The 19680-nt window shown below is 36.1% G+C and overlaps 1 protein-coding gene across 32 annotated transcripts in view; it reads right to left on the bottom strand.

The window, feature by feature from the left end:
* The window catches only part of ZBTB20 (zinc finger and BTB domain containing 20), an 816455-nt gene that overhangs the window by 418045 nt on the left and 378730 nt on the right, over positions 1-19680 (bottom strand). For 3 of the 32 annotated variants that reach the window (XM_059164050.1, XM_059164044.1, XM_059164048.1), the window contains exon 1: positions 9150-9256. The exons of the other annotated variants lie outside the window; for them this stretch is intronic. The gene's annotated coding sequence lies outside the window, so the exon portion shown is untranslated. Of the gene's footprint in view, positions 1-9149; positions 9257-19680 lie in introns of those variants that run through there. 32 annotated transcript variants of the gene reach the window in all.

The raw sequence follows: 19680 nt of genomic DNA, 5'->3' as shown, positions 1-19680 counted from the left end.
ATTAAAAATGCTAAGCACCTAAAAGCCAGTTGTTTACTTCTGATTTTTCCTCTGAGCTGATTTTACTCATAACTTATTGATTATCTGTTCTTCCATTCTGGAATAATGTTCTATTTAGATTTCTTTTTGTTTCTAGAATGCTCTCTGGCTCACCACCTGCACCCCAGTAACCAGATAGGATTGCAGGGCTTCATTTTGGTAGTTCTGTATTTGCTTTTCTGTCACTGCCTGTGTTATTTTCTCGTTCCTACTCAGTGGTTTAAAAAGTAAAACTCAAAGAAGAACTAAACATTATGAGGAATTTATTAAGACTAATGGTTATCAAAATTGGGCAAAAAAGGATGTTATTAAAAATAAATCACACCAAGGGAGAGCAGCTGATGACAGCAGCTGTGAAATGGCTGTACATGGTGGGAATCAGTGAACCCCAAAGAAACAAAAGAAAAAAAAAATGGAAGGCCATGAAACTTACATGATTTACAAGATAAGCCTAAGCTTAATGAACAGACTGTTTAGACTATAGGAGCCAGGGAAGTCATTTCTAGATGAATATTTGCACAAGATAGTAACACTGAAAGGACTGGTCTTCTCTGATCAAGTGGAAACTACTGGCAAGAACAGAATAAGAAATAAGACAAACGAAAATTTTTACTGCATTGATTTCATTACTGCATCACCTGCATTGTGGAGACATCTTTGTAGATGCTGATACAGATGGGATACCTAAAAAAATGCTTAGAGTTGATAGCAATAGAAATGAGAATGATATACCTCTAAGAGCCAAAGTTAGAAATTCATGGACAAGATAAATTAAAATTAGAACCCATTAAGCAGACATTGTGACAGGGTATTCTAGAACATGAAAGCTTTTCTTAAATAGGACTATAAGGATTTAGTGATTTGAAAAATATTTCACTTAGGCAGTAATGATAACAACAAACAAACTGTTTACTGCAAAGATGCATACAGAATTATGGCTTTGTCTTTTGTACCTAGATATGGACCCACCTTTCAACTTCCATAAGCACTAAATTCAGTTAAAAAGTAAAAACAAAAATACTGCCAAGGAAATTGAGATGGTCCTATAACATCATGCCTGAGAGAAAAAACCATCAAAGCAATGAGCAAAACCAGCTGAAATGGGACTAGTAAACTTAACTCAAGTCAAGGAGGCTGTCTATAGCATTAAAACAAAAATACTACTAAGCAGAACCAAAGTTGCTATTCGTGGGAAAAACAAGTGAATTTTTTTTCCCTCAGAATCTATACAGATAACTCCTATGAGATTATTCTAAATGTGGAGATTCTTTTCAGAACTGCCCTTGTTCCCAAATGAAATTTAAAGAAATTTAAAGCCATTCGATAAAACAAGTGAAACCTTATCAAAAACAATTTACCAAAACCAAAAGCCTAGCCTAATTAAGAAAAGAAAACTTAAGTCACAAATGTTAAGTCACTCACAAACTGACTCAGAGAGATATAGTTAGAAGTATCTCCATTAAAGCCCTGATAGCTTCCCTTTTGAGAAGAAATCACTCTTCTCTCCTTAAAACCCATATTTAATTATAAACCAGTACTCAATGTGTATTCACTTGAAATCTCCACTTAGGAAAACACATACACACACCCCAAAACTTGTTCATCCCCATTCTAACATGGACTATGTAAACTCCTAAAATCATCTTGAAAAGAAAAATATCACTCTTCTTTTAATTAAGTACTCTTGCTTTGTTTTTCAGTAGCTTGACATTTTAAAAATAACAATATGCAAGAGTATGATGTCACAGTGAATATTACCACCAGGTCAATATGCTAATTTAATGTATGACTTTAAAATTGAGCTCTCCTTTAATCTACTATTCTATAAATAACTTCTCTATTCTGCCATGATTAAAATATATTTTCATCAAATTTGATATAAATGCATCAGATCTAGTAAATATATTTCTGGCTTAAAATGACAACAATGCAAATTGTATAATAAAGACTATATCACTGGCCCACTTTCATTTTGATAAAATCTCTTTTTAGGTGATATCATTTCATGTTAGGCTTTTTTGTGCTGCTTAATATTATAATTAATAATTCATATTTTTGTCTTTCCCCTCTCACTCTGACAACTTTTATTTTTAATCGGTAGGCATGTGCCAAATTGGTTTGTTATTTATTTATAATGTAAAATGACAAGGAAATTGAATATGTGGAATCAGAGAGAGATTTTCTTTTACATGACAAAAAAATTCTTAGTAATGGGGATATGTCTTGCTTAGCCTTATGGACCCAAGAATTTTAGGGGGGTTAAATCAGATGGCAGCAGTACCTCGTATGGCAACATGTAATAAACATATTAAATGGAACTGTTCATTTGTGTTTTTAAAATTCATTTTAGTTTTGTGAAGACAGCTGGGCACATGCATAAAAAGAGGACAAAAAATAATAAAATTTCTAAGAGACTCCTTATTCTGATAGATCCTATAGTGCCAAATTAAGTAAAAGTTCTGACCAAACAGATCTATTTGTATTCTTTCCTAAATGCTAAAACATGCCAATTGAGTAGGAACAAACACAGAGAATTTCAAAGATATGGAATTTCCATTAAAACAAATAAAAAGTTCTGTCTTGTAGGGCTTTGCAGAGCATTAGAGGACTCCAACTCACTCCTTCAGTTTCCCCCCCACTAACTGGAAGCCACAGAATTTGAAGGCTAGAGCACCAAATGGCTACGGCAAAAAACTCAAGAGAGTGGTCTCTGGACATCAACAACCAAATCACCAGCGGAGCTGGTTAGAATGAGGAATCATAAGCCCACCCAAGAGCTACTGTGGAATCAGAATCTGTAGGGATATGACCCTAGAATCTGCATTAACAGCCAGTCCCTGAGGTAAAATTAAGGTGAGAATATCTTATGCTGAAACCCCTGCTTCTCACCAGAGGTTCCCTTTGTCAGGTAAGCTTTTTCAACTCAAGTTGAACAGTGGAGAATTCACGAAACATAACACATTTGATCAAATAACATGCTTCCTCAAAGATTTCAGCATCTCCCATTTCTCCTACTAATTTAAGGACCATAGTCCACTGTCACTGCCCTGCCTAAGGCAGCTCCTTCTCTCTGGCTCTACTTTTCTTGTCAACCTGTGTAAAACATTTAGGCTTTGATGTCACCCAATTAGTCTCCATCATTTGGAACAAGGAAATTTTCCCAAGGATTGGTCCCAATTCCCATTTAAAACTTGACCATTAACATACTGTGTTTATATATAACATTGAACACTTCAAAATAATTTGGTGACCATAAATATTTTGATCATTATTAAAGTGTAGGAGGTTGTAGGTGGGCATGAGCTAGACATGGGAACTAATGCACAGGGAATTTAAATCCTTTAATTTAGGTTAACTCATTAAGTGGTAGCATCTGAACCAGAAAGTAGACATTTTAACATTATACAGGCCTGCCTTTCAACCTACTCCTTGACCAAACCTTCGCCTGTCTTGTGGAAAAATTCCCATTTTATGGGCTCTGCAGCTCTGAGAAAATTCATCTATACTTTTGTGTACTGGCGTTTATCTTGCAAAAAGGCATTATGAAAAAAACTAATTTTACCATGTTTCCATAGGATTTTGCAATCTGGGGTGGTCCAGTTTAAAACAGCAATAATAGCAAGGCTGGCGCCAGTGTTGTGAGGTACTATTTCTGACCTGTTAAGAGCTTGATTTTAAAAAACTTATCATTTTGAATTTCCATAATTCACTTTAAGGTTTGGTGCTAGGGTAGATTTAAGAAATAAAATATAACTGCTGCCATGTTGAATGAGTATCAAAAAATTACTGATAGCCTTGACTACTAGTTGGTTAGCTATATTTCACTATTTTAATGTAACCATGGAAAGTGGTATTCTAGAATCTCATTCATAATAAGCGCCATATAATGAAAGGAAACAGAAACCATAAGCATAGGTATTATGTTAACGAACTGGTGAATTTTCAATAGAGCTTTATCAGACCAGATTATCTGAAAAATGTTCTCTGAAAAATGTTCTCTGTCATCAGTAGAAAGAACAAACCACATACATGCACGCGCGCACACACACACACTACAGAGCATACATCAGAATGTTTATATTTAAGTTTTCAGGGAAGAAGACCAATAAATCTGTTTGTCAAGCACTTTTACTTAAGTGGCATTATAGGATCTTTCAAAATGGGAGTAGATTTAGATTTTAGTATATTTTGATCCCCAGAGGTTAGATCTGGGGGGGAAGCTAAGGGAAAGGAGAGTAGGTAGAGAATATGCATGTATGGCGTGGGGGGAGAGGCTTGGGATGTGTGGCCTTGTATGAATTTAAGCACCCTGAACTTAATGAAGAAAAATGTCATTATTCTGTATTTATATATCTTTGTGTGAAACAAGTACTCTTCTCCATAACCAGAGTTTACATAGGCTCTATTGTAACACCCTTTGAGAATACCTTTAAACATCAAAATGGATTTTTCCAAATAAAAAATCCCATGATTTAGCTTTATTAACATCTGAACGAATGTTTCCATTGATTTGTCCAGGAGAGGGAACTGAGTACGGCTTAGAGAGCAATCTTTTTCGAGATGATCGGTAGCAATGTTTCCTTTCTATCAGAAAGCAAGCTATAGAAACACAAAGCATTAGATATACACCTAGATAAAAATAATACTGTAGAGTCCAACTGGTATCTGAGACGTGAGGACAAGCTGAGATGGACTCCTTGGCTTCCTTCTGTCCAAAAACTTTCTGTTTCCTTATTTCCTATGGTTACCACCATGGAACATGTTAAAATCTCAGTAGGGACTCTGTTTCAACTTTTCCTTTCAAAACACAGTGAAAAAGCTTAATGGAAAAAAAATGTCCTTCCTATCTCCATGCCAGGCACAGTGTAAGAGCCACAAACTTAAAAGCCAGGCAAATAGTCTTTTATGTGCCCCAAAGCTCAGCAAGTGACATAGTGCTACAAAAATTCCCAAATAGGCATGTGACCTGACTAATGTGTGCTGTGAGATGAGTCAAGGAAAATGGAACCATCTGTACTTTTATTGGACAGTCAAATAATTCCTCTCTGCCCATCCAAAAACATAATTTGTATATTTTAAGGGAGAAACAAGGGGAGCTTTTTCAAAAGGGATCTAATTTTTTGAATTGGTGATATAAAATGATCTGAAACACATAACCTAGTCAACACACGTAAAGCAAACAGGCTTAGAAAAACCATGGCTGCCTTTGGAAATTGTCACTACTCATCTATGTTTTAAGGCTTCTTTTAGACTTATAGGAAGAAATCAAGGAAAATGAAGGGAATTGAAACTGCAATCTTTAAGAAGTGGGGTGGGGGTACCCTTCCTCCTCTGTGACAAAAGCTACCAATGATTGAACTCCTCAAGCGAGTGATGGCACAAAACAGAGCAATCAACCAGAACGCCATGTTTTTGTACATGTTCACAAAGTTTTGCCGTTTGTTTCTTACCATACACCATACCTCTATTACCCCATATGGGGATTTCTGTAGATTTGTTCTATTTTTCAAGTTTTTAGTATTGACAGGAAGGAGGAAGACAGACTAGTAACAGTTAGTAAAATAAAATAATAAAGGTTGGGTCTATCAAAGAGTACACCTAACAAAACATGTATATTTATGGAATAAAAGGTTGAGATGGAAAGGAGCAGGATACTATGTATAAGGCACAGACAGGCATCTAAATAGAGAACCCTATAATATCTATCCTCTATTTCATAAGTAAAAATGCCCTCTCATTGTATGGGTAAGGAAATCAAAGCACATTATAACATTTGTAGCAGCTAACATGTAAATAGGTCCTTATCAGAAGCCAGGAGCTATGTCGAACATTTTAACATATCATCTCATTTAATGCTCACAAATATCTTACAAAGCAAGTGTTATTATTTGATTTTACAGACAGGAAAACTAAAGCTGAAAGAGATGAAATAATTTGTTCAAGGTTGCAGAGTAACTAAGTAGAAGACCAAGATATGAATTTAGATTCTTCTGATTTCAAAATCCAGGCTCTTAAACACTAGGCCAGTAGTTTTTAGCCCAGATTGCATATCAGAATCATCTGGTAAGCTTTTAAAAACTTCTGATGCTCAGATCTTATCCCCAGAACAATTTATCAGAATTTCTTGCACATGGGGCCCAGATATGGTTGTTTGTTTTAGAGCTTCTCTAGATGACTGTAATGTACAGCCTGGATTGCAAACCACTGTTGGGCTGCCCTGCTCCCTGTGAAGATCAGTAGACTCATGCCAGGATGAGGTAACACTGGAAACAGTGTCCTCGAGCTCACTGCGGTGGCTTTTCCCCTGCCTCACCATGTATTCCTTGCCACATTCATTCATCATGAATATCTGAAGAAGTAATATTCAGGCGGAAATTCTTACAAAGAATTGTCACAGCAGAATATGGTCAAAAGTCCAGCGAAGAGAACCTATTCATTCTATCTATGGGCTATGATGAATGAACACAAAGAAGACTCAAGTTTATTACTCTTATCCCCAAAAGGGAAGTATAAGGCTGGTCTTAAAAGGCCTTCACACCAAAGCAAGTCACTAAGATTTGGAATGGCCTCCTCCTCTCTTTTCACAAATCCAATAAGAATAGCTACTAGATCCAAGGGGAGAAGATCCAATTACCATCCCTTCACAAAGCTATTTCACTCAGAATCTCAAGGCAACTGATAGTCATTCAAAACATGGAAGTAAAGAAAAATGTGTGTAGTAAAAGTAAGATTTCAAGTCAGGGGTTCTAGGTTTCTGACTGTACTCTGCCACTTTACTGCCATGACTTAAGACCACATGGCCTTGATTTTCTTTTCTGTACATAAGTTACATCTCTCTTAGTGTAGTGATTTTTTAAAGTGTGGTTCCCACAGCATCATCTGGGAACTTGTTAGAAATGCAAATCATCAGTCCCTATCCTAGACTCAGAATCAGAAACTCTAGAAGGGGGGCCCAGCAGTCTGTGTTTTAACAAGCACTCCAAGTGATTCTGATGCAACCACTTCTATAGGGCTGTTGTCTAAGGATAAGAGGAGATTGTGCATAGAATTGTTAGTTTTTATTACTGTCTGCTTAAGTCAGAAATCTCAAATTCTCTCACAGAAATACTTAGAGAAATAATGTTAGAGCTTACATTAGTTAGATTAATAACCTCACTTCTGAATTTCTCTTTGAATGTGTAGACGAGGAACAAGTCAACCAGAGGTTATGCAATTAGCTTGGAGTCAAAGAGAAAGCAAGGAGTAGAACTGAGAAGGAAACCCAGGAGTGAACTTGATTTTAATTCAATCAAACTGTTAAAGTACCAACCACGCACTTTCATCTATAATCACAATGAACCTTTTATAAACAAATCTGGATCTTCTTAGCTTAAATTTTTTTTAACAGTACCTTTTCAAGTTTTAAAATGGATTGACTTCTATGATTCTGGGCTAGAAGCAGCTCATGAGGCAATAAGAAGTCATCGGCTTTCTACAAGGAGGTGGAATTGACCAGACCCCTCCATGTGTGAAGACCATACTCCCCTTGCTCACCTCCTATTTCTGATCATTGCAATGGTGGAAGCCATGATAAATAAAAGTGCATAGCTAGTGGTTGGGTTCAATCTGTAATGTTTCTATAATTTCTATAATTATTTCTACAATGTTATTATTTGGATACTACAAAACATAAACTGGATTTTAGGAGATGCTTGGGGATGGTTTTCTCCCCCACGCTTCTGTCAGCAGCACTCTATCTTTTCACTGTTATTTATCTGATATAGCTACTAAGATGCTTGATATTTTCACTTGCAAGGGTGCAGAAAAACAAAGAGAGAGCGAATGGGTTGTTAATGAAATTCTCTGATTGTAAAAAGCACTTTGCAATGATCAGGTGGTAAATAATAATAAGAGGAAATAACATAAAGTGCCTAGATGCCACAGCAATAGTCACTATATAAATGCAGAGAGATCAGACATGAATAAAATTTGCATTTTATGCAGCTTCTGCGTGCATATATGGAATATACAGTTGCTAATTTTTTCATAATACTGATAAAATATGGTTCAAAATCTATTCTTGCTATCTCATCCCTTGAAAAGACATCATATAGAAACACTCGTCTGCCTAATGAAATGGTGAATGTGTTAAAGAGGCTAGAGAAAGAGCCTCTTTTGCTCACATGAAAAGAAAAAAAAAAGCTCAAATAAGGGGAGAGAATGAAGAAGAGTGAATAGTAACACTGGCAGGACAGCTTTGGAGATATGCACAAAGGTGATCTTTGAGAAACATGAGGGATAAGTAATTCTACTAATGTATGGCAGAGTACCTACAATGAGGATACACCGTAGTCACAGTGAAAATCCAGAACCATGCTGTCTCTTTGCTGGGCTGTTGTTATACTGGTGGTTCTTTTTAAATGGAATTGGGGAGAGGGGAGTGACAAGTATGGGTTTTTGCTTGTTGTTATTATTGCAGTTTCATTTAGCTCTATCACTAACGGCAACTCCCTGCCAGGTATTTCCAATAGTTTTCCAATCCAGTGTTTATCACGAATTTGCCTTCAATTTTCACATTATTTTCCCTTAGTACCTGTTCATAACCCAAAACCCATTCATTAGGTATATTAAATCCTAGCCCACGGTTACTCAACTTTTGAAGACGTAGAGAAGATGCTAAGAGATGGAGAAGTTCTCTTAGTCATGGGGAAGAGTCTGATCAGGATTCTGAGAAGCAGAGACCTTGATAAAACCACTACTAGCCAAACAACACGGAGCAGTGAAAGCTTAATCAGCCAAAAAATACAGTTCTCTCCCTTCCTTTGTCCTCTCCCTTTGTCAAATAAAAGATTATTTCTAAAATCTTTTCTCTTAAAAAGCAGGATTGGACTGGCACATATAACTATATTTCAAAGTATCTCAAATTTCCAACTTGGAAGAAGACACAAACTTTTTCAGAGAAACTTAGAAAAAGCAACTCTGCATATTCACAAAACTTTCACTTATTTCTAGAATAGAACAGGAAAATGGAGAGATAATTGCCAACATAAGAAAGGAGTAAAAATGTTGTTAATAATGATACTAATACGAATACTTGGGATCCTACAGTATGTTTTATCACAAAGATTCACCTGCATTAAGGGAGACTCCAGGACAAGGAGGTCGTTAAGGTTATATTTCTATCTTCAGGATTCAGCCAAAGTCAGACGCTCCGGAAAGCTGTAAACGCTCTCAGAACAGACTTTAGTAATGAAATTGGAATGAATGCTGGGACTGTGGCATAAAAGCATCTTCCTGTCCCTTGTTCTAAAAGTTAACTATTAAACCATATGTTGTTCCTCCTGATTTGTTTTACCAACTCTAGAAACAAGGACACTCTGATCAGATTGTCCCGGGCAACTGAATACCTAGTGAAGCCTTTTTGAAGACAGTGTTCTTCACACCAACCTTACCCAAAGGGCTTCTATTATCAGACTATCAATTCTGTGTTACTGGTGAAGGATGGAAAGTATCTTTTTTTGAAGAACAAGTGCTTTCTCTCCCTGAGTTTTCTGCTCTTTGGTACATTCAACATTTTAAGTACTTGATCTCCTCCCCACCCCACCCCCATTCCCTTTTTTCGACTCTAGTTTATTCTTTTAATTATTTACAGACTTGCTTGTCTGGACACTTCGTTTTAGTAGAAGTTGGTTGACTTTTTTCAGCACCTTTTAGTGGAATGCAATAATAGATGCATAGAGAGGGAATTGGTCATAATGGTATTTTTAGTGTTGTTGTTGTTGTTGTTGTTTTTTTTCCCCTGTGTCAGAGATCTTTTGCCTTTATTGATTCTCCCCCGTGGACTGTCCACTCTACAGGCTGAAATGGCTACAATGGTGTCTGAAAAATTGGTTGTTAGTCACTGTTCAAACCATTTTTCAAAATAGCTCTTGTAAGCCCCATTTTATTCTGTTTTAAGGAGGGTTTTGTTAGGGCTGGTTTCGTTTTCTTTGAGGAGTCGTGCTGGCAGAGAAGTCGTGCTTTTAACTGTGTGTAATTGGGATTATAACCATATTGAATCTATATTCAAAATGTATTATATTGAGCCTATGCAGCTAAAAAGAAAAAGAGGTCATAAGTCTTCAAGATTTTTCACAAACATGAACACCAAGGGATGTAAATGCTAGAATTCACGAAGCACATGAGACCCCACTCTTGGAAAGATATTTTCTTATGCTTGAAATTCATTGTGGGGGGAGGACATCTATATGTGGGATTTTTCTCCATATTTTTAATAATGGATACCTGTGAATATGCCTTATGTCTATGTAAAACCCATGCAATATCACATTTGTGAAAATGATACAAACAGCATGACAGGAAGCCCATTTTGAAAACAACTGAAAATAGCCCTTTCCTATGCTCATCTTCTAAAACGGTTAATTTTTACCTAACCAGGACTCAATGCTTTCCAGAGAAGAATAAAAGTTGAAGAATTTAGGGACTAAGAGAAAGGGTGTAAATAGACAAAGGTATTCAGATTTGTAGGAAATGGCAATATTTGTTTAAAAAATAAGGATTTGGGGCCAAGTTTTACAGTGAGTTGACAAATACACAATAAAACTTTCTGAATATTCCAAAAGTGAAAGAATGAAACATCCACCTCATTTTAACTTTAAAATAATAAGTAATAGCAAAGACACAAATCAAAACTACAATGGCTCAAATTTGAGAGAAGGACATGGAAACGTTCATTGCCACTGGAGGAAAGGTGAATATGAAAGATACAGCCCAGGAAAAACCCATAATGTATAATTCAAAATTCAGCATCATATAATAAAGTTTGTCTATTTTTTTTCAGGGAAGTATTTGAAGAAAGATGGTTCCATGTTTTTTTGTGTGTTAGTTTCTTTCTTTCATTCTCTCTCTTTCTCTCTTTCTTTCTTTTGTTAGAATATTACCCTAAATTCTAGGGAAACTTCAGGAGCTTCTCTTAGAAGACTGGACCCAGATGAAGTTAAGTGGTTGTGGTAAAGTGATAAACTCAGCCAATCTTTACAAGCCCTAAGTCCCTGTTAAAGTAAGGTTTTTGGGCCTTAGAGAGCAAACTGGTACTCACTGGTCAGACTGCACCAGTGCAAAATTAGGTTTATGGGGCACCTGGGTGGCTCAGTTGGTTAAGCCTCTAACTCTCGGTTTTGGCTTAGGTCCTGATCTCAGGGCCCTATGAAATGGACCCCAGCAGTGGACTCATGCTCAACAGGAAGTCTGCTTGTCCCTCTTTCTCCTCCTCTGCTTCTCTCCCTATTCTCTCTCTTTTACTCTCTCTCCAAAATAAATGAATAAATAAAATCTTAAAAGAAAGAAAAGAAAAGCAGGCCTGAGTACTACCCTGGAAAATAAAGATTCTCAATCTGAAAGGTAGTCCTACCACTGCTTTACTGTATGTGGAAACCATGGCTAAATTATATATTTCTATTTTCAGTGAACCTAAGGGAAAACAATGTGATATATATATATATATATATATATATATATATATATATATATATTTGGTATATATTTTCCAAGTTGTAAACTGTATGAGGCATCTATAAGTAGAATGATATTCATTCCTCATAAGAGAAACGTATAGAATGGTGATAAATGGATTAAAATGTTTTAAATGTTTGCTTTATACTAAATACTACTAGTACTACTACTTTTACTACTACTAATCCTTCCAGAAAGTTGGTGGGAAAAGGTCTAAAGAATAAAACTGTTGGGAAGAATAAGCAGATTTTTAATTCTGGAGAAAAAGATGAGAACAAGACACAGAAAGTCTTTCATGGGAAGTCAGACACCCTGGTCCATGAGAACTAGTTACAACCTGTCTCCTAAAACCAAAGGAGGCAGGAAAGAAACCTGCCTGGACTCCTGTGCTTTACCCTTTTGGAGATCCAGTGAACCCAGAGCCCTGGGTTCATAGTTTCATCAAAATGATAACCCAGTAAAATCTCACCCTCACTTTGTTTTGCTTTGATGAAATTGGCCATGCCCCCAATTATATCATACTACAAACTTCTTTCCCACTAACAATAAAGGTAAACATAAAACCAGGCATAAGCATTTGGTAATGGAGAAAGGATGGGTTTTAGAGTCTTAGAACCTTGGGTTTGTATCCTATTTCCACCCCTTAATAAGTCACTTAACCTCTCTAGGTTGATGTTTTCTTAACTATTAGGTAAAGATAATGGTACCTATCTCACAGGATTATTTTAAGAATTAAATGTAAAATGTTTGGTATGGTGAGGTCACTCAGTAAAAGGCAGCAAAATTGCTGCCTGAAGTAAAATCCAGATAAACATATTTAGCCAGGACTATTGCTCTGGAAGGTAGATCTGCTATTCATGCTACAAAATCCATTAAGTTGAAATAAGTTAGTCATTTTAACAATACTCTTTAAAGGTTTTTTTTTTAAGTGACATTTCCCAAAAGTCAAGCTAACTTATGGTTATATGGAATTGCTGCACTTAAAAAGGGGCTTTATTCAGTTCATAAAATAGTGTATCTGGTTTTGTTCCCTCAAATCTGGTATCATGGAGACCTTTAACCATAAAAGATAAGAGTGACATTTAGAAAACCAGGTCTCTTAAAGGTATGGTAGGAAATGAATGCAGATGATCGGGACGACAAGAAGTGCCCCCAAGTCAAAGCAACATGGAGAAGAAATCTGCCCTGCAGATAAAGAGGACTGGAAGGACACTTGCAACACTTGCGAGAAATGGAGGAGTAAAGAGCAATATCAAGTCCTAGAAGACTGTTAAGTGATCAAAACTCTGACTCTGAGGTGAGAGATACGGATTCAAGAATACATACCTGAGGGAAGAAAAATCAGTGAGAGCAAAATTCCTAGGAATTGAGAAGCATTTAGGAATAAAATCCTTAAGTGGATGTGCCAAGGTGGTGCTAGCTTCAGAAAATACAAATATTGATGGGTTAAATCAGGACTGAGGAAAATATAAAACCAAATATGGGCAGCTCAGAGGGAAAAAAATAGGCAGCTTGGGACTCAACTGTCATCACAATTCATTTGTGTTTCACATCCCACTGTTTGTGACATTAACAGAATTTCGAATTTAGCAATGAACTATTTTTGTATTGTGAATCTCTGCAGCCATTTTCCATATGTAGCTACCACTGCAATGAGCAATAATAGCCTTTTGATCTTTAAAATACTTCCAATTAATACTATTCAAATTAGGGTCAACTAAGAGTTTCTCAGATTAATTCACTTTTTCTTCTACTTGAAGTGGAATGCTATCCCTGCTCTTTATTGTCAACAAGACCAAATTATTTGACTATTTTAGTAACAAATCCTTTGGTCGCTTTTGCTTTTATTGTTATTTTTTTTCCAGAAGATAAAGTTAGTTTTAGATTTTTGAACTGTTTTCACTTAACTAGAATAGCTAAAGCAAATCTTTGCATCAAGGCATTTAAACAGGTAAACTTTACTCATAGAGTTCCTACTGTGTGTCAAACATTAAGCAAGACAATTTTAAGTATTAGTATTTTCATGCTAATAAGTATGAATTACACATAGGTACACAGAGATATATACACACACAGACACACATATATATGATGAGGTTCAATTCAGTGCACCCAGGGCTTTTATGTCATCTTGTTTTTATTGCTGTCATTAATGGATATCATCTACTGAGTATCTATTATGTTTCAAGAACTCTGGTAGGCATTGTACACACATACTACGTAATGAGGCCATTAATGCTCCATTTTCCATTTGAGGTCTTAGACACAAGAAATTAGCATATCCATGGGCACATGATTTGAACGGTGGAGGTGATAACCAAAAACATGGCTGTGCAACTACAGAACCTATGTCCTTTTCACTATGTAGTTCTGCCTGCAGGCAAGCTTACAGTTTTAGAAAGTTACCACAACGTGCTGTCAAGATTTCACACCAAGGCTTTGTTCTCATACAATGTTATTCCACTGTGTCATCATTCTCTTAAAATCATTTACACTTCCACAGAACATCTACACTGACATTCACATGCCTTTTCTTTTTAAATGCAACTCAACTTAAAACATTCTTTAAGCACCTACTATGTGACCCATTCTAGGCTAGATATCTGTTCGCTATCATGTTAAAATACAGTTCTACAATGTAGAATCTTTTCCTTCCCGAAGATGCCTCTTTAGCTAAAATCGTATTTCTCATCCTTTTCAGTCACTGATGGTCTAAAGAAATGTAGAACCATGTGAAAAACATGAGCTCTAGAGTTAAAATTTCCTTTTAATAAAACAAACCTAGTTAGTCGCAAACTGTTGAAACAAAATCTGTAACATGAAGGTCAGTTAAGGCAGATTTAACCATCATTTCTACCTAGAAACAGAAAATTAGTCTGCATAATGTCATTTATCTACTGAGCTAAATTATAATTTTCAGCTATAAACCCAGATTCTTAATGTGTGTCTCAAAGATGATATCTCTGACCTACCCCCAGTAGGAAATGTGTTTTGAGTTGTTTTGTCAGTAGTGATAATAAGAGTTGCACTGGACAAAATAAATTTTTGGCAAGTTTCCTTGGTAATGAAAATAACTATAATAGTAATAATAATAATAATAGTAATTAGCATCATAATAATGATACCATTTGTTGAATACTTTACTATGTGCCAAGTACTGTGATTAACACTTTATGTGCATTATTTTATTCATTTCTCAAAATATCTCATGAGGTATATACTATTAATAATCCAATTTAACAGAGAAGGATGCTGAGACACAGAGAGGTCAAATAATCTGCCCAAGATCACACAGATGGAAAAGAAGCAGAGCCATACTTTGAACCCAATGAGTCTGTCTCTCATACTTACATTAGGTGTGCGTAATAGCAGATGATATGATGTGCGTGGCCAAGAATACCGCATTTGTGCTGTTCTGTCTACATCAACTAGAACTGGGACTCAGCTGGTTCGTAAGCCCAAATCTGAAGACAGCTAACAGGACTTAAAATTTGAGTTGCTGCTATTCCTACTGCCTGCTAATTAAAATGTTCCCTTCTGAGAAGACAGTGGCTGGTTGGCATAACCCTAGAACATAATACATGTTCAAAAAAGTATCTGATGAATGTTAACAATGGTTTCTCTAAGTGCTGAATTAACAGGTGATTTCCCTTCCCAACCTCCTTTTAAGAAAATACGTTGTCCAATTGCCTAAAATATTTTCACCAAGGGCATATGGTACTTAGGTGAGCATAGGAAAAACTAGAACTTAACTTTAAAAAATTCTTTGTGTTTTGTTTAACTATTAGGTTGTTAGTCTCTGTTAAATAATGATTCCCGCTGGGAAATCTTTGTAGTTGCTCTACTCTCTGATCTATTCTAGGATGGTACTCTTTACTCTGTCCTCCACAGAACTTCATGAAACCCGCATACTACTGTTAACTGTTTTTCACCTACCTTTAGTCCTGTGAAAACTATCTAAGACCCCTGGGCATCTAGGCTGACTTGCATTCAGTTCGTTGAAATACAAACAAACAACCCAGAACACACACACACACATACACACACACACATACACACATACACGTACACACAAACAAGCAAAAAAATGAAGAAGAATAATCTTGTGGTTGACTGCACACTTTTTGGTCCTTGCACATGTCTTGTTTCTTCCTTTACATTAAGTGCAGGTCTCCATGAAAAAGTGCTTCCCACAACAAGGAGTATCTTGAAATGACTGGTCTGTTACCATAAAAGTTTATGAATGCATTAAGGTACACACACACACACACACACACACACACACATTCATAAAACCCATTATGAAATATCATGAATATAATTGGAAGTCATGGCAAATGCAAGGAGGCAAGTATCAAAAATGAAGCATGTTTTTATCTTTATATTACTATACATTTTATATTTAACAATTTTACTTTCTATCCCTAATATACTATATTCCCTAATATAAACTTCATGAAGGTATAAACTTTATTTTATTCACCACTGTATCTCAAGTTCCTAGAAAAGAACATGGTGCTGAATATTCAAGAAGTACATGTTTTTTAAAAAAGAAAGAGATACAGAAGTTCTCACAATATTTCTCATATTGTTCTGGAAATAATAAAAGGGGTGGGTGTTTTCAGTACTTTTCCAGAAAAACATGAATCAGCAATGAAATTGCAAGTTCTCATCCTGTTCTTCAGACCAACTACCAAATTCCTTCATGTACAATATGTCCCTGCTAGCCTACCGATACCCAGTTCCTGGAGCTACCGAGTACTAGCTGAGAGCAGCTTGAGAATCCCTATATTTTGCCCTACCTACCAACTATGGAGGCTGCTGTCATAGAGACGCCAGCATTTCCTACAAGTCAGCTGAGCCCCTAGAGGGAAATTGGAAAGAGGTAGTTAAGTTTTCCTATTATTAGGCACATTTACTAACACCTCCTCTCAAAGAGGACAGTAATGGCAGATCACTGGGTGATGATGATACAAATGGAATTAGAAGGTCCCAGTGATACCTCCCATCACAGTCTTGAAGGATACAGTTTCCGGCTGAGAGGGAAGATGGAAGACCCTAAAAGGTTTACTTTTGTTTTACAGCTTCCAAATTGTAGCAAAATCCTACTATGTGAAATTGCTATTAGCAAATGTATAATTATACTACTACAATACAATGAATATCTTGAGTTTTACTCAAGAGGAGATTATGTGGCAATTCCCTACTACACAGAAGATAATATTCTAGTAAGTTATCCTAGATTTTGAGTTTTTTTTCAGGCAAATGACTTTCTCATTCCTATTCGTCGTGTATCTCTAGTACCCAGACTTAACATATGACTTAATATACAATGACAATATATAATGACTTAATATAGTAGTTTTCAATAAAGGATAGTTAAAAACTTTAAAAAATGTTTTATACAATCCTGAGATATGACTTAAAGGGTCAAACAAAAGCAGAGTTTTTCTAAGCTTGGTCTTTCTAGTTTCATCAGCAAGGCAACCATCACATATTACTGAACATGGTTTAGTGTCTTAGTGTTAATATAAAAACTCTCATAAACTGTGGCATAGAAATCGTACCATTTTATGTTCATACACCAGAAATTTTAAAGTCAAAATCTTCAAACAGTGGTTTTCAAACTTGACTGTGCATTACTAAGCTGGGTAGCTTTCTAAATTCTAGATCTCCAGATTCCCTCTTCAGAGCTTCTAATTTAGAAATTCTGGAATGAGGCCCAGGAATCTTCATTTTGACAAGGAGCCTAGGAAATTCTTATACAGGTGCTCCTTGGACAACTTACTGTGGATTGGGTTACAAAGATAATGTGAAAAAAAACAAAAACAAAAAAAAAACCACCCTTATGCTTCCCCTTTTCAATATGGAGAAAAGACTGGCCTATTCAATGTGACTCAACTATCAAATTTACCTGTGAAAAGATCAGGCAGTTTGCTAAAACTGCTGAAAATGAACCAAGGGAGGATGCAAGGGCAAGGAACATTACGTTTAAGCTAGAAAGGGTTCTTTTTAAAACTTGACAAAGTCTGGCAGGGTGCTTAAAGGAAAAGCAGAAGTATGGCAGCGGTGCAGCATTGTTTCTTGATCCACTCAGGGAAGCAATGTTGATTCAAGAGGTTTACTTGGTAAAATTCATTTTATTTATTTTTTTTTTAAAGATTTTATTTATTTATTTGATAGAGATCACAAGTAGGCAGAGCAGCAGGCAGAGAGAGAGGGAGAAGCAGACTCCTTGCTGAGCAGAGAGCCCGATGCGGGACTCGATCCCAGGACCCTGAGATCATGACCTGAGCCGAAGGCAGCGGCTTAACCACTGAGCCACCCAGGCGCCCCGGTAAAATTCATTTTAATGGCTTTTATAAATGTGGATGCCTTCTAAATCCTTGGTTTACTCTTAAAATATATACATTATTAACTCCTAATTTGCCAGAAGATCTTGGTCTTGATAACATCACTGCTAATAGTAGCTCCTCTCCCACCCCCCACTGAAATTTATCCCCTGGGATTGAAAGGAGATTAGTCTATTCCTCCATACATGTCCCAGGGAAGGTATGGCTTCTGCTTCTGCCTTGACCTTTAGGTCTCTGCAGCCTCTAATTATTTTCAATGGGAGATGTCTTACCACTAAGCTCCCTAAACACTCAGAGTTTGTCATTTTTTAAGAGCTTTAGTAATGAAAGATGGAAATTATTTTATTATTCTTATGAATGTTGTAAATTGCATGACGGGTCATGGTTTTCTCTTTGTCTTGGCTGCAAGGAAGTTTAAAGGCAAATGTATAACACTTCACTGAATGTAATTCGTACACTGACTTTACTCCTGACTCCACTTTTATGTCCTTGCCCTTGTTTATGGTTTTATTTTGTTTATTTTTCTTACCTACTTCTAATTCATGTATTTCACTGTACTATCTGTTTCGTTTCCTTTGTCAGCCATTTTAACTCCCTCATTGGAATAAGGTGGCAGAAAGAAATGAAGAAAACAAAACAAAAAGTGTATGTGTGTTTTAGGTATAAATATATATAAAACTCACCCAAAATATAAAATAAAAACTAAGCTCCTAAAATAATAGAGACATTTTGTACATTTTATAGTTTTTGGGCTAATAGATTCACTTGATTACTTTCAGGATTGCAATTTAGGGAGGCATAAAATGAAAATACCTCTAAGAGAAAAATCCATATAAAATTCAACATAGGTATTCTCAGCACCAGATCATTAAATCTGACATCCTTCAAATACCGAAAGACAACTATAGGTATGTTAAAATATGTGTGTTCAGTCTTTAGACTGACTGTATAAGAAACAGTCCTAGGCTTAACCAGTCTAACAAAGTGCACAATTCTGAAAATATTCTTAAGAAATTACATATGTATACATGAAATAATATGTGTACATGAAGTATTTCCTTGCATGTATTTTATACACACATACACACATTTTACTTAGACACTTCAAACCAAACACCTCAGTCCTTCGCCTCCATTATTTTCTTTAATTAAATAATTTTCATTAAAGCAACAAAGAAGGATAAGTCATCTCAACACTGAAAGCTCATTGTCAAGCTGATGTAGTGTATTTTTTGCATTCCCTCTAATAATGATCCAGCTAGCCTCAGACTGATTTTAGTGAAATTTAGGCAAAGTTAAGAGAACTTTAACTGGGCACTAGTTAGAACTTTAACTGTGCACGATGCTACTCATCTTGATTTGTCTTTATGTGATGGCTCTGGGCTGAAATACTATTATATTTGGGATTTAAATGTGATTTTTGTTCTTGTATTAATTTCTGGATCTCATATCCTTCCAGACACCAAAGGAATATAGTACTACTCTGGAATAATGTCAAGTTATGCTCATTTTGGGGGGAGCGGGCTCCCCCCAGCATGGGCAACCAATAGCTGATTCATACTTCCATTACATCACAATTGGATTACAGAAGTGCTCTTTAGTCTGACCTCTCCATGTCTCTTGCAACTCATTTGTAGATAGTCCAGAAGCTAGCAGCTGGACTTCATTTTTGTTCCAGCAGTCACCATTTTATGTTTCTCCAATTCACTGGAAGTTTGACTATTGACAAGTCCACCCCAAATTCCAAAAGGCACTTAAATTTAGTGGGTTAAATCAGAGAGAAAATATTATCATTACA

This window comes from Mustela lutreola, chromosome 2, assembly GCF_030435805.1.
Source record: "Mustela lutreola isolate mMusLut2 chromosome 2, mMusLut2.pri, whole genome shotgun sequence".
NCBI classification, from domain to species: Eukaryota; Metazoa; Chordata; class Mammalia; order Carnivora; family Mustelidae; genus Mustela; species Mustela lutreola.
The sequence above is the reverse complement of the archived record's forward strand: the minus strand, read 5'-3'. Positions and strand labels throughout refer to the sequence as shown.